Source organism: Myotis yumanensis, unplaced genomic scaffold (genome assembly GCF_028538775.1).
Source record: "Myotis yumanensis isolate MYYU_CA2020_CCGP unplaced genomic scaffold, mMyoYum1.0.hap1 SCAF_14, whole genome shotgun sequence".
NCBI classification, from domain to species: domain Eukaryota; kingdom Metazoa; phylum Chordata; class Mammalia; order Chiroptera; family Vespertilionidae; genus Myotis; species Myotis yumanensis.
Window position 1 is genome coordinate 37,768,295 of NW_027223765.1, and position 14,655 is coordinate 37,782,949.

Consider the following 14,655-nt stretch of genomic DNA (forward strand, 5'->3'; position numbering starts at 1 on the left):
AACCCTGTCACCACGGCTAGTGGTCCACCATGAGGACTCCCTGGTTAGGTGCAGCTATGTCAAACGAATTCAAGTCTTGATTCAAAATCTAGGTGTGCCCCCTTTTGACCCAGTAGGGGGCATGCTCTAGCCAAGCCATGTTAGAAAGAATTTCCATAAACCACATTCTATTTTTTTACTGCTTTCCTTTAGATCAGGGGTCCTCAAACTACGGCCCGTGGGCCACAAGCAAATACAAATATTGTATTTGTTCCCGTTTTGTTTTTTTACTTCAAAATAAGATATGTGCAGTGTGCATAGGAATTTGTTCATAGTTTTTTTTTTTAAAACTATAGTCCAGCCCTCCAACGGTCTGAGGGACAGTGAACTGGCCCCCTTTTTAAAAAGTTTGAGGACCCCTGCTTTAGATCTTCAGAGAGGCTTTATGTCTGACTGACTTTTTAATAGGGATTGATGCCTGGGCACTTCAAAATTGCTATTCTCAGGGAAAGCTACTCAAGAATATTTGGTCATATTCCTTGACCAAATGGCTGGCCAAAGGTGATCAATTCTTTTGTAGGAAACACATCCTGATCAAGACTCCTCCTAATACATCTCTTTCTAGTCTAAACTTTCTTGTTTGGGGGGACATGTCTGCAAATATTCATCTTCCTAACCTCTCCATTCCCCTTACTCAGGCAGTTCTGCTAACCACTCTTTTGAAGCCATTTGGAAAAAAAACAAAAACACAGACTGTGAGTTTGGGCTGCTTCAATATCTTTATGCCTTGGCCACTAAAGTGAGGACTTGCTCCATAATCAAACAGAAAGACCATTCCAGGGTATGCTCTCCGCGGAAATTATTCTATTACAGACACTGTTAGTTTTAGTAGATAAAATGCTTAATGTTTTCATGACTTGCCAGACATGCTGACAGATTTGCAACCTGAAGTGGGGCCTGGCATTTTGCCATGGTGCACTGAGAAGTTTGTACATGATCGAGTAGTTAGTACATGTTCTAAGCTGATTACCTAGCACTCATATCACCGTGACTCTGATATTCTCTCTGCATCTACACCCACCTACTGTGGGGGAGAATATTCTATGCTAAGGGGACACCTGTGATTAGGGGATTCTCTAAAGCATCTGGACGTCTTTATCTTGAATGCCAAGGTCTACTGCATATTTTTAAGATAAAACTGCTGAAGAATACTTACTACTACCTGCATGATCTGTCTCCCTAGTTACTGCCCTGATAAAGGCAAGCAGGCACCTGATTATTACCTTCACTGAGACCTGACCCTTGGAATTGTTTCAGCATATTACATGGAAATGTTCTCCTAACTTTATGTCCAGGCACCGTTAGACTCTCAGGAAAGTAAAGATGAATGGGTCAGAGTCCCTGTCTTCATTTAGTTGAAGTTTAATGGCAGAGAGACAAGGATAGTCGCTCCTGTTATCTTACCACGATTTCCTTCAACAGCTAGGACCTGGGAAGTGGGGCACGAAAAGACGTTATAAAGTAAGTGAGACTCAAGTTAAATCTTGAAGAATAGGAGTTGGACAAGATAATGAAGGGTATTTCAGGCAAGAGTTAAGTATGCCTGAAGATGAAAAACCTATAGTTAAAATGTTGCCAACGACTAATTTTGAAGAAATCCCCATTCTAAGATTTGCTAGGTGTGACCGTGTAGCACATTTTCAGAATGATAAAGAAGTCAGATGTACTTCTGTGGCAGAATGAATTAGCTCCTACAGGTCTGTAGCAAGTCTGACTCCTTAGATCAGGATGGTGTTACACAGAGGACTCTGGACCTCAGGTCAGTATGAACAAGGATCGAAGTAATTATCTACTGAAGATGCTACATGCAAAGGCAGTAGGACAGTCTAGCTTTCTATTGAGAAATAATGAACTTCAACTTAAACACTAGTGACCGTATCATCTAGAAAAAGTTAATTGAAGATGCCATTTCATTAAAGAGGTAGGCTGGGGTGACAGCCACATGCCATAAAGTTCTTGATGAAACACAGCATTCAACATCCCTCCAGTTCTGCTTGGCTTCAGCCATTAGAGAGATTTAATTCATGTACACTTCCCCATTCTCTTCATGATTTTCTAGTGCCTTCTACTCATTGCCAGTTGTTGTTTTAGGAGTAATAAATTCCTGGCTACTTCCTCTCACTTTTATTTCAGAAAACTATTAATACCTCTGCTGATCTATATAGTAGTCACCAGCCAGATGTGCTATATAAATTTAAATTACATTTAATTAAAATGCAGTATTTTATTCCTTAGGTCCATCAATCACAGAGTAAGTGCTCAATAGCCCCATGAGGCCATGGCTACCATAGAGGGCAATGCGGATATAGGACATTTCCATCACAGAAAATTCTATTGGGCAGTGCTAATCAATGAACACCCATGATCAATCCCACTTACCCATTTTATAAAAGTATTAGGTTATGCTTTTCAAGAGCTCTTTTGTATCTTTTTACAAACTATTGATTTCTGTGGATAAAGCATTCAGAATCTGGATAATTTACCAGTAACCTTGTAAGATCCACAGATTTTCTGGAGGAGAAAAAGTGCATAATTGAGTCCTAACCCTTTCCACCTTTAGTGAAAATTTGACAATGTGTTTAATCGCATATTCTTTCAGTTTGCAAATGGGAAAAAGACTTGTCGATGTTTTTGTTGCTGTTTCTTTCGACTCAGGAAAGAATAAGATGATATGTGACAATTTAGTTGATTATAAGCAGTTGGTGGTGAAGAACACAGATGAGAAGTTTGGATACACTGCCTGGAATAGAATGAAATTAGTATTTAGTTCTGAGCTGAAAGCTACTGCTTCTTTTAGAGGATTATTTCATCCAAATATCACTGACACACAGAGAATGAAGGGAAACAGGAGATGGACTTTTGGTTACGATAGCAAGTGTTAGTCCAATGTTGGAGTTTCCATGTATCTGACTTTATTCCAGGTGAAATGAGATCTACAATGCTGTTTGAATACTAATTAATAGGAGCATCTTTGTGGGAAAAAAAAGCAAACATAACACATAAGACAAATCGGAATATTTTCGCTTAGGGTACTGGCAGTGTCAACTGTTATACATACAACCCAAATGCAAGGAGCAGGACTTTGCGAATGAAGAAAGAGCCCTACTTATTGGAATGTCATTAAATTGATGAGAATTTGCTTCTAACAAAAGCAGCAAAATAAAATAATTAAGAAATGGTCACCTCAAAAGGGTCTTGTTGATAAATACAAAGAAGTTAAAGTAATGGGATGCCTTGCAGAGGAGGAACATTGGTGGTCATTTTGGAAATGTTTGTTAGCATCTTCCAGGAGGCGGTCGTGCATCACACACAGGATGAATCTAGTTGCTCTGATATTTAGACTCTGTCAGTGGTAGAGGATCAGAAGGGGTTTCAATATTGAGGTTTACAGAAATTCCAGTTATATTTCTCTCTAATCCTTACTACCTCCCCCTTGTTCACAGCACCCTGTTCTGTACACTGGCCTTTGTCCTGGTTTGTCCTTCTCTCTGCTGTTCTCATTTGCTGCAGTGCGTTTTAATGATTAAGACAGAGACTGAAACAAAAGTGCCCAATTTCAAATCCTGGGTCCATCACTTGCTAGCTGTGTATCTTTGGACAAGTTAGTAAACCTCTCTAAATCCTCTGTTTTCTCAGCTATACAATGAGGATAATAATAATGCCTACTTGATCAGGTTGCTATGAAGATGAAAGGAGTAATAACAAAGAGTTTTCTTGGCATGTTTGCCACCATTTAGCAAAATACTGCAGAAGTAGCATATGTATTTTGGTCATATGATCCTGATATAAATGAAAGTCTCTTCTACTCTTACATTGGCTTGGACCAGCACCTAGCATGTACCTTCCTCACAGTAGAGATGAATCCATATCTATGGATGACTAACTGATTGATTTCACCTTCTCTGGCTGATCGATCAAGACACTGTTCCATTTTCTGTTTGTTTCTTGGGGTCACTGCCTTTGAAAGGGCTGGCTATCCATTGCAGGGTTCTCTATCATTAAGTTTTCTTTTTAATTCACTAAAATTTCTTTGAAAAAGTTTCAAATGAGTTCAATGTGAATAGTCATTAAGTCCAGGCTGAGGAATAGGTGGTAGACCGATGGTTGTCAAGAAGAACAGATGAATTCGATAAATATATAGGAAGTAGAACATGATATCTACACGTGAGAAGTTATTTAAAAAAAAAACAGGCCCAAAATAGACTTGTTTATGCTCAGCGCACATAACTTAATTACAGTTTCAGCTCCAAGAGATGAAAATTAAAAGAGTCAATCAGAAATCACCTATTCAGCACTAATTAACTCATCTGCCTGATCGATTGAGCCCTGCCCTCCTTAGGGATAGTGACCTTGCAATAACCAACCCACTTTGTTCCTAGTATAACATGCTTGTTCCTGCCCCCTTCTGCCGGAAAAAGTCTTTATTTTATACAGCTCCTTGAACTCATTTCTATCTGCTAGATTGGATGCTGCACAACTTATGAATTGTTGAATAAAGCCGATCAGATATTTCCAATTTACTCAGTTGAAATTTTTTCTCAGTTTGGTGGCTGTGATGGGGGATCCAAAAGAGACTTCTGATGGCTCAAGGACAACAAGCAACACAGGGATGGGCACCCCTGAGTCCTTTGAGTTCTCACTCAAAGTCTCTGTAGGTAAGTTCCTCTCAGATCTGAGCTCCACTTTCTTTACATTTAGCTCCTCATCTAATTGGCTTTCCTGTCCAAGGGTCTATGGGTCAGTATAGAGCAGGGGTGGGGAACCATTCTTATGCCATGGGCCATACAAAATTATCAACTTAAAAAGTAGCCTGCTATATTTGCTCAAACACTTAATTAACTCACCCCTAATGCCTTGGCAGGGCCAGACCAAATGATTTCGTGGGTTGAATGTTCCTCACCCCTGGTCTAGACTGACAAGAGGTTTTAACTGAATGCCAGCCCTTAGTTAGTCCACAGTCCCCATGCATTGGGGTCTGCTGGTTTAGTCTGCACCACCTAAGGCCTTCTCTTGGCCAGTACCATCTCTTTAATTGCTGCTGGTGTCCATAGTTCCTCAGTTACCGTTGGTTTCTATTAGTGTGGTAAAGAAATAGCATGTCTATTATTGTTAAGTAGAGGCCCAGTAAACAAATTCATGCACCAGTGGGGTCCCTCGGCCTGGCCTGTGGGATCAGGCCAAAACTGGCTCTTTGACATTCCCATCAGGGGTCCCGGATTACAAGAGGGTGCAGACCAAGCCAAGGGATCCCACCAGTGCATGATCAGGACCTGGGAAGGACTGCGGGAGGGCTCCAGGGTGTGTCTGGCCCATCTCACTCAGTCCCGATCAGCCGGACCCCAGCAGCAAGCTAACCTACTGGTCGGAGCATCTGCCCCCTGGTGGTCAGTGAACATCATAGTGAGCGGTTGAACGGCTGTAGTATATTATGCTTTGATTGGTTGAACAGAAGACCGGACACTTAGCATAATAGGCTTTTATCATATAGGATAAGCCCAATTTGCAAAATTGGTGGGCATGGGTCAGGTACTTAAAACTTGTTAGAGTGCTCATCATCTAACTCTAAGGCTCCCATGTTAGGATGAGTTGGTTACTTATGGGTTAAATTAACATTGGACTACCTGCCAACATCAAGAAAATGTCCATGCAATAAGGTACACCCCTCTAGGTATAAATCTGACCCCAACAGACCCAAGGCTTAGCCAAAGAAATGGGATCAAGTCTCAATGAAAAGATTCACAACTTTCCAGCACAATTGCTTATTTCATATCTAAAGAACTACAGTTCCAGAAGCTATAAATATCAACAAAAATGTCACAATCTCACCAAGAGAGGCTAGAATTACAATAACCATTATGGAGAATGTTCCAACCAGACAAGACGGTTCATTTAGGCAGTACACTTGAAAGCAAGGGCTCCTGAATCAAACAGAATGCGATACCTATTAATTGGGATGCAGAAGCCTCCAAAAATCTGCCAATGCTAAAATAGTTTCATTGAAAGATTCATTGCTATAGCTAATGAAAAACTAAAGACACAAGATGTACCTAAAACAAAGACTATAAAACTGATAGGACTCTTACTTCTCCTCCATCCTCCTTTACCTGAGTATTCAGTCACCTATTCCGCTGTCTGAATTGCCTTTGCACTCTGAAGAGACTACAGGACCATAAGCTAAAGTCTCCCAAATTAGTGGCCTTACAGACACCTCCCTAAATGCCCTCTAGGGTTGACAGGACTCTGCGTGGTTCTTCGATAGACTGCTGTTAGCCCCTTAAACAGCCAAGGGGAAAGGAAAACTACAATTGATGGAAAACCTTTCCCGATTCTGGTAGGTGCTATACTCTCTGGACTCCACTCACACCAGAGCCTGTGGATGGAATCCTGGGAAAACAGACAACAGCTAGGAAAAGGTGAGAATCCTCCTCAGAGCCAGCTCTCTGCAGGACCAGCTCAGGAGAGAAAGGTAACATCTCTCCTTGTCCCTCCCCTTCCAAATCCAGACCCATTAGTTACCAATCCTTTCTCTCCCAGGGACCGTCCTTGCACCTTGTGTCCTGAGAACATGGCAACCGTCAGGTAGGGGGCCCCAACACTATGACTTGACAGAAATGTGGGTTGCATTCCATTTGTAGTTGGGGCCCTACCGACTGTTGCCAGTTCTTAGGGAATTGAAATCTGTCTATTTGGGGGAGTGGATCTCAATCTTAGGAGGGTGGTATCTTTTGTACCCTCTTCGGGGATGTCTCCTGTGTCCGAAGGGTTGTTCAGGACTGCCAAAAATATTTACTAGTTGTTCCAGAGTAAACCTGACAAGATATGTGAAAGCTCTATGGTAAGAAGTTGGCCAAATCGAAGCTGCTGTTCAGAGCCTGATAGGACTTTGTGTAAGTCTTCCCTGCTAAGCTAAATTAAAAGTATGTACACACCCAGAGAGCAAGAAAAACACTCCAAACACAAAAGCTATAAATCTAGAACACAGAAACCTTTTGATTTTTTTTTTTTTTTTTTTTTTTAATCATAGTCAAGGTCTTTTCCCTGAGAAAAAGAAACAAACTCCAAACAATGTTGCTGGATGGGTGTGTCAGCCTCTGGCTGTTACTCAGCTTGCCACCCACTTCTCTGAGGAATTAAAAACAACTGTTCTGATAGGCTGAGTCTTTACAAGGAAAGAAATGCAGGCTTATCCTGTTTATCTCAAAAGGCTTGTCAATATCCTAAAAGATCCAGACTCAGGGAAGGAAAGTCCTCATTGGTGAAACTTCATTCTTTCTCTGCGCCTTTTGAGATGTAAGTATTTTGCCTGGTCCTCTCTAGGAACCAAATTGAATTCTTATCCAAAAAGGGAAAAAATGTTATTTGAAAACTAGGTCTATGAAAAATCTTTGCCCTAAGTTTTAATAAAAAAGTTTCAGCCAGCTGAGCAAGTAACCTTAGTTTTCTCCATCTGCCAGATCCAACTGGTCTTTCATAAACTAGTAAGTTTTTAATTATCCTACCATCACATGGCTAAAATTGTAAAATGAAAGCTATACCCTCTCTTTGTCCATGGGAATGTTTATGTTTGTCTATATATATGTACATTACAGATGGGTAATATTTTTTATCTCTGTGTGGTATTACCAAAATTAACTTGTAAAGAGGCATGTCTTTAGACTTAACCAGAATTAAATATGATACTTTTATTCTACCAAGGTTTACTAAAAATCAAATTAGTTCATATTATCTCTGTTGTAGAATTTGTCAGCAAGAGAGGCACCTTAAGAGGATGGTTAGCTCATGAAATTTTCATGAGTAATTAAAACATAATTGTTAAGAACAACAAATAGGCCGAAACCGGTTTGGCTCAGTGGATGGAGCGTTGGCCTGCGGACTGAAAGGTCCCAGGTTCGATTCCGGTCAAGGGCATGTACCTGGGTTGCGGGCACATCCCCAGTAGGAGATGTGCAGGAGGCAGCTGATCGATGTTTCTAACTCTCTATCTCTCTCCCTTCCTCTCTGTGAAAAATCAATAAAATATATTTTAAAAAAAAGAACAACAAATAAGTTAAATAGATGTGTCATAAAAGTTTGTAAATAAAGTTTTTAATAATCATGGTATGTCAAAAGATCACTTCTAAAATATTTTTGGTAACTACAAACCTTAAAGTTATATTGATATAATTTAAACAATGGATATTCATTGAATATCTAGATCATTTTCAAATAAAATATTGAAACATTAATCATTGAACGTAAGTTTATCCACTTTTCCCTGAAGAACTAAAGATATATGGGTCTATTAGTAAACATGTTTTGTGCCACACTAAAATATTTACTATGAAGAATATACTACTATAAATTATGAAATGTACACAGTGGGGCAAAAGTAGTTGTACAGTTGTTCATATGGAAACTAGTATAATACAAGAATAAACTGTGTTTCATGTACTCACAACTGTAAACCTACTTTTGCTCACCTAATATTTTAAATTTTACCATTCCACAAAACACTAGTGCAGCAGACAATTGCTTAGTTTTCAGTAGCAATTAAAGATTCCAAGGGTAAAGCGTTCTAATTAATATATATGTAATTAAAACTACTTAGAAATAATCAGGATGAAAGGAAACAGCTATGTATAAAAAGTAGGTTAGGAAAGAAAAATGACTGGTTGTAATAAACTGGAAAAAAATAGGACAAAATCTAAATGGATATAAAAAAAGTTTTGCGGAAAAGGGGTCTTGGGAAAGGAATTTCATGTGCAATCAAGCTGGCAAGGATTGGAGTGAATTTATTTAAGGTTTAAAAAAATAAGTTTCAATATCAAAAGTATATTGTTATAAAACTAGAATTTAGTTTTCTGTCTGCTAAGAGGACAACATTTTCTTTTGGGCCCCAGGAAAATCTCAAAAGATTTGTCTCTCACCTAGTAAGATGTCAAATATTAGGTTTATTTAATACACTTAATTATATGGGAAGCACTATCAAATAGAAGTGATGTTAACCTTAGATTATATTTGTATGGGTGCATCCTATATAATAAAAGCATAATATACTAATGATATGCTAAGACCACTCAACCACTGACCACCAGGGGGTAGACAGTCAACTGGTCAACCAGTCGCTATGATGGCACTGATCACCAGGGGGCAGACGCTATGACTGGTAGGTTAGCTTGCTGCTGGAGTCCGGCTGATTGGGACTGAGCGAGATGGGCCAGACACAGCCTGGAGCCCTCCTGCAGGCCCTCCCAGACCCTTTCGTGCACTGGTGGGGTCCCTCGGCCTGGCCTGCGCCCTCTCGCAATCTGGGACCCCTCAGGGGATGTCAGAGAGCCGGTTTCGGCCCAATCCCACAGGCCACGCCGAGGGTCCCCACTGGTGCATGAATTTGTGCACCGGCCTCTAGTGTTGTTATAATAATTGTTCTAGAAGCTGTATGAAATTCCTAGAAATCTGATATGTCCTAGTATTATCAGTTATAAGTCCAGTTATCTTAAAATGTTACAATCCACAGAAATAACCGAATGTCCTTGTCGATTCCATTATAATGCACTCTCAGCATTTCTTTAACCATGGGTATTTTTAAGTCTTTTGTCATTTACAGACAGTTATTGTTTTACTCTGAGGCTTTTGTAAAAGTGAGATTCCTAGAAAAGACCCTCCCAGTTACCCTGGACACTACTGCTAGATTTCAAGGTGTCGAACCTTGGGCGCATAGTGCACAACTGATGGAAGCTCCACCTGCCATCCGGTCCTTGCAAAGCCTGGAGACCTCACAATGAAGTTGACTAGGAAGCGAAGTAGCTGACCTCCAGGTAGACTTCTTCCGCCCAAGAAGTCAGATCAAGAACATTTCTTTCCATTCCTCCTCCCCTCTATTAACATTATTTTCCTAATTTTCCCATTATGATGGTCTTTTTAAGTCTTTTTGTCCACCTTTTGCCTTGATCTGACCTGGACAGATAATGCCATTGTTCACATATCTCAGGCCGCTGCAAAGGGCCTTAGTCAACCTCCAACCAATGGTTGGATTTACCAAAATACTGGTGACCCCTTGGTCTTTTGCTTGTCACTAACTTCTCCCTGATTTTCAATGCCTCAGTTTCTCTGCAACAAACTCAGTCCTCTCTATTTTGTGCCAGACTCCCTAACTCTGGGGTCCTTTTCCCCTCTCTGGTTAACAACCCCTTCAACAGAGAACCTCATGTCCAGGTTCTGTATGAAGAAAGGAAGTAATGCAAGGCTCACCAGAATGAAACCACCTCTGTAGGCTACAGACTCTTAAACTTAGAGACCGCCAATGCTCTTACTTTTCTAGTCTTTAGTCTTTTTTTTTTTTAAATATATTTTATTGATTTTTTACAGAGAGGAAGAGAGAGGGATAGAGAGTTAGAAACATTGATGAGAGAGAAACATCAATCAGCTGCCTCTTGCACACCTCCTACTGGGGATGTGCCCGCAACCAAGGTACATGCCCTTGGCCGGAATCGAACCTGGGACCCTTCAGTCCACAGGCAGATGCTCTACCCACTGAGCCAAACCGGTCAGGGCTCTAGTCTTTAGTCTTGAGGCGAAGAATTTGTGATTTAAATTACTTCCTTTGGTAGATATATACTCTAGACATTGGGAATTACCCTGCTTATGGCCGTCTCCCAGGTACACTGCATTCTCTCAAAAGCTTTAAATGCATGTTCACAGCTGCTACCCACCAAGTAAATGATCTCCCTAAAACCAGAGCAGCAGACAAGGAATGAGCAACTTCATGTGAGCCCGACATCACAACCTGTAAATACCAGGCAGAGATTCATCAAAGTGGTTAGAACCGCAGAGTGGTAGCTGGGAGTAGCACTGATGGGAGTAACACTGAGGCCTGAAGTTTTCATCACATCCCACTGTTAAGTCAGAGATTGATCAAAGGGGTAGAATTGTTAAAACCAAGACAAGAGACTCAAAATGGAGTTGCTTATTGCTGTCCCACATTACTAAACCAAGACGTATCTCAATTACAGCTTTGGCTCTCCTAGAAATAGAATCATAACCCAGGCAATCAGGAATTGCTTGATCAGCACTAGATCAGGTAATCTGCCTGCCAGAACCCTGCCCTCTTCTAGGAAGGTAACCTTACAATAGCCCACTTGTTTATCTAGTCAAAGTTTCTTGTTCCCGTTCCCTTCTGCCTATAGAAGCCTTTCATTTTGTACAGCTCCTTGGAGCTCATTTCTATCTGCTAGATTAGATGTTGCCCAATTCATAAATCATTGAATAAAGCCAATAAGATCTATAAATTTTCACTCAGTTGAATTCTTTTTTTTTAAACAAAGTTAATGTGATTTTTCTTGATAGCAATAATTAAAATAATTATGTCCATAACTATCTTTGTTTCTGTCATTGGAATTAGGCTTTACTTAAGCATCTCAATCTTCAGTAACACGTGTTTAAGGCATTCTACTTTGATCCCCATTTTACAAATTGAAAAACAGTCCCCAAAGCAATATTCACATGGATCTTAACACTTAGCCATTTTGATGTTGGGCCATCATCATTTCTTCTTTATTTCATTATTTAAGATTAAGTTTTTTTGCACATTAATTTCCTTGTATTGATGGGGTTCTTCCATATTGTCTTTGTGGTCTTCTCTTCCTTTACTTTCTATCCTCTCTAATCACCTAGCATAAGTCAAACATGCAAAGAACATTCACACAATAGAAAGAGAATAATAATGCTGATTTACACTCCACTATATTTCATCTATGCCAACTAGATCTTCTGTACCATAAGGGGAAATCGGTTGCTTTTAAAACGTAAGCCAAATCATGTATCTTTCTTGCTTGAAATTCACCCAAGTCTTCCTACCACAATTATAATACAATCTGTACTCCTATCACAGTCCCCTGAGCCCTTCATTACGGGACCTTTGTCTCCCTCTGGCCCCTCCACTCACACTGGCCTGCTGTGGTTCCATGAATGGATCAAGCTCTGCCATGCTCTTTCTGGAACACTCCTGTATTCCATGTTTTAAATATCACCTTTTCGGAGACTGTCCATAACCATCTAACCTAAACCCATTCTATAAATTTTTCTCTCAGCTAGTGCCGAATTTGTTTCCTTTGTGATACTTACAACTTAAAAATACCTATATATACATATAATTTTTGTTAGTTTCTTACAGTTTAGCCTAGCTCAACTGTAGAAAATTTTGCCCTAACTCCACCCATCCAGTAATATCTGGAGACAGGTTTAGTTGTCATGACCAGGGAAGGTGGGTTGCTATTGGCATCTAGTGGGTAGAGGCCAGAGATGCTGTTGTACATCCTACAATGCCCTGATCAGTTCTCTCCTTCACCCCAACACAGAATGTCAACCATGCTCAAGTTGGAAAACCCTGTTGTACTCCCACCACTACAATGAAAGCTTCATGATCACTGTTGTCCCAGAAGCTAGCAGATATCCCAGCAGGTGAACGGGTGAATTATAATAAAAGAGGGACAAAAGCCTCTGACAGCTAGAGACTCTATAAAGGCAGAGGTGTCAGGTGCTACCAGGAGCCCCATTCTGTTGGGAAATGGTTCCAGGGACATAAGCATCCTCAGCTGGGATCCTCCAATATTCCCCATTGCAGGCTACTTCTACCTGAGACACCAAGAGTTCCTCTGCTGAAATCCTCATCTTATGCAAAGCCAGGGATTGGTCACAGGAACAGACTTCCCCAAAGGTGCGGACTGCAGGGCACAAGAGAAAGCACTGTGGGCCCTGGCCAGCTGCCTGCTCACCAGTGGCCCCGTGCGGCACCCCCCGCCCCCAAATTAGTTTGTCATTGGAGTGGCCAATTATATCCCTGCAGCTAAAAAGGCAATGGTCTCTGCTGCAGCAGCCAGAATGTTCGCAAGCACTTGGCTCTGAATCACAGCACAGGTCCAGCGGGGACTGGAATGGCGACTTCACAGTAATTTCCCCTTTTACAACACCGGAGGGTGCAGTGAGGATTACATTTGTCATTTCTAGAGGAGTCCTGTCACCATTTGGCAAAGAATTCCCCCTCTGCCTATTGCACTGGACACTTGGTGGCAACACAGATGAGAAACTATGGAACTTGCATCAAATGCCCCTGAATGGCGGGGAACGTCGCCTATCCAGCTACTCCCTGAGAGTCAACAGTTTTCTACCAAGTTCATGTCTATTAAATTGTGAAATGTGGCATGTGCGTAACAGTTCTTGATACAGGGTCAGGCTGTCCTCCTATAAAAAAGGTTATTTGGCTCCACTGATAATGTCAAATGTTCTCATCGGAAACTGAGGTCGGCTCCCTGAATTGGGGGGGGGGGGGGGGGTGCGGGTAGGATGAGGCTGCCTTCTAATGAGTCATAAGGGATAAGCTCCACCTGTCTTCCCTGTGCAAGTGATTTCTAGAAGCCTTCGGCACAGTTAGGACACACTCTTTGATAGTGCTAGTCTCTTTCTCCTGTTTTCTTCCCTCTGTCTGATCAGGAAGAAGTGCCTCTGGCCATGCTGTCAGCTTGCCATGAGTTCCTGCCGCAGATCTCCAGGGAAACCTGGTTTTTGTAAATCTGCACAGCACTGTCCAGGTGCTGAAAATCCGGAGGCAGCTCAGTGGGTTCTGTGGTCCTGCTGCTTTGTGCTGGTCAGACCTCACAGGGAAGATGTTTTAGCTTGCTAGAACGGAGAGAAAATTCCTCTTCCTCCACCCTGCAACCTGTATTCCTAAAGGGGCTTTCTTTCATGAGTCTCCCCCACCCTCAAATGATTGAACCTTGAGCTTGGAAATCGACCTTGTCATCTGATGTTTCAGTGCTAAAAATATGTAGAGTATCAAGCTTAGGTATGACTGACTGCACCTCGGGCTACATTTTATGTGTCGCGTTATACTAACAATATGTAACTTGCTTTAAATATCATCTAATTTCTAACTCTGAAGAGAGTCTAATGATTATTCAAATTAAACTACTCCAAAGCCAAAGTGGTATGTGTTATAAAACATCGAAGTGAGCTGGCTGAAAATTTTTAATTTTCCCTACTTATTAGCTATCTGTTCTGGGAATAAATTGAAGGTGCTAATTTCCTGGGTTTAAAATCTATTTTAAAATGCACTAGGCTGCGAGAGGGGAGGAGGGAAAGGATTGTAGTATAATTTTCTCATCTTTCAGACAGAGGAACTTGGTTCCTTTCAGAATGGTGCTAGCTTTTGAGATATTATTTTAGAGTTCATGGCAAACTCCTATGATTCTTAGCATAAGGAAGTGCTTAAAGCTCTTTACCAACTCGTTATGGACTAAACTGTCCCCCTCCTCCGCCCCCATTCACATGTTGAAGCCCTAACCCACAATGTGACTTTATTGGGAGGTAATTAGGATTAAATGAAGTCCTAAGAATGAGCCCTAATCAGACAGGACTAATAGGAAGAGGAGATGACAGCAGCTTGCTCTCCCTCTCTCCAGGCCCACACAGGAAAGGCCGCAGGAGGACATGGCAAGAAGATGGCATCTGCACACCAGAAAGACACATCTCACCAGATACCATCCCCGCTGGCACCTTCCCCACCTCCAGAACTCTGAGAAAATAAATGTCTGTGTTTGAGCCACCCAGTCTGTGGTATTTTGTTATGGCAGCCAATCTTAT

The 14,655-nt window shown here is 41.2% G+C and overlaps 1 protein-coding gene and 1 long non-coding RNA gene across 6 annotated transcripts in view; one reads left to right on the forward strand and one right to left on the reverse strand.

The window, feature by feature from the left end:
* GRM7 (glutamate metabotropic receptor 7) overlaps window positions 1-14,655 on the reverse strand; it is a 751,085-nt gene that overhangs the window by 90,839 nt on the left and 645,591 nt on the right. The gene's annotated exons all lie outside the window — the stretch shown is intronic.
* On the forward strand, window positions 7,236-14,586 carry LOC138992682 (uncharacterized). Its single transcript, XR_011468119.1, has 3 exons — window positions 7,236-7,329; window positions 12,375-12,477; window positions 14,475-14,586. It is a non-coding gene; the product is annotated as an uncharacterized lncRNA (long non-coding RNA).